The sequence below is a fragment of the Gavialis gangeticus genome, unplaced genomic scaffold, assembly GCF_001723915.1.
Source record: "Gavialis gangeticus isolate Ggan-Ray unplaced genomic scaffold, GavGan_comp1, whole genome shotgun sequence".
Lineage (NCBI taxonomy): Eukaryota > Metazoa > Chordata > Crocodylia > Gavialidae > Gavialis > Gavialis gangeticus.
Genome location: NW_017729008.1, coordinates 42575830 through 42576280, shown reverse-complemented (window position 1 = coordinate 42576280; position 451 = coordinate 42575830). Strand labels below are relative to the sequence as shown.

Sequence of the window (451 nt, the reverse complement as noted above, 5' to 3'; positions counted from 1 at the left end):
AGGTGGTGCGGGGGCGGGGCTTGTGCGGGGCGGGGCTTGTGTCTGCCTGGGTCTCAGGGAATGGAGGCGGGGCTTAGTGGTCCCTGCGGGGCGTGGCCTGGGTAAGGGGGGGCGGGGGTGCACGTATGTGTACACACGCATGTACATATGCACGCCAGGTTGTGTGTGTGGGTCTGTGTACACACATGTAAGTTGTGCGTGGGTAGCAGTGCACACCGGTGGTGTTTGGGTACACATGCACGTAGAACTGGTGCATGGGTATGTGTACACGCAAATGTGCGCACACACGTAAGTCGTGCATGGGTAGAGGTACACACCTGTACATACCTAAGTGGTGTGTGGGTCAATGTACACACATACATACACGTATAAGTGGTGTGTGGGTATGTGTACCTGCAAACGTGTGTACGCACATAAGTTGTGCATGGGTAGAGGTATGCACCCGCACTTA

At 56.1% G+C, this 451-nt stretch overlaps 1 protein-coding gene across 2 annotated transcripts in view; it reads left to right on the top strand.

The window, feature by feature from the left end:
* MEST overlaps positions 1 to 451 on the top strand; it is a 35676-nt gene that overhangs the window by 173 nt on the left and 35052 nt on the right. The window lies entirely within an intron of this gene.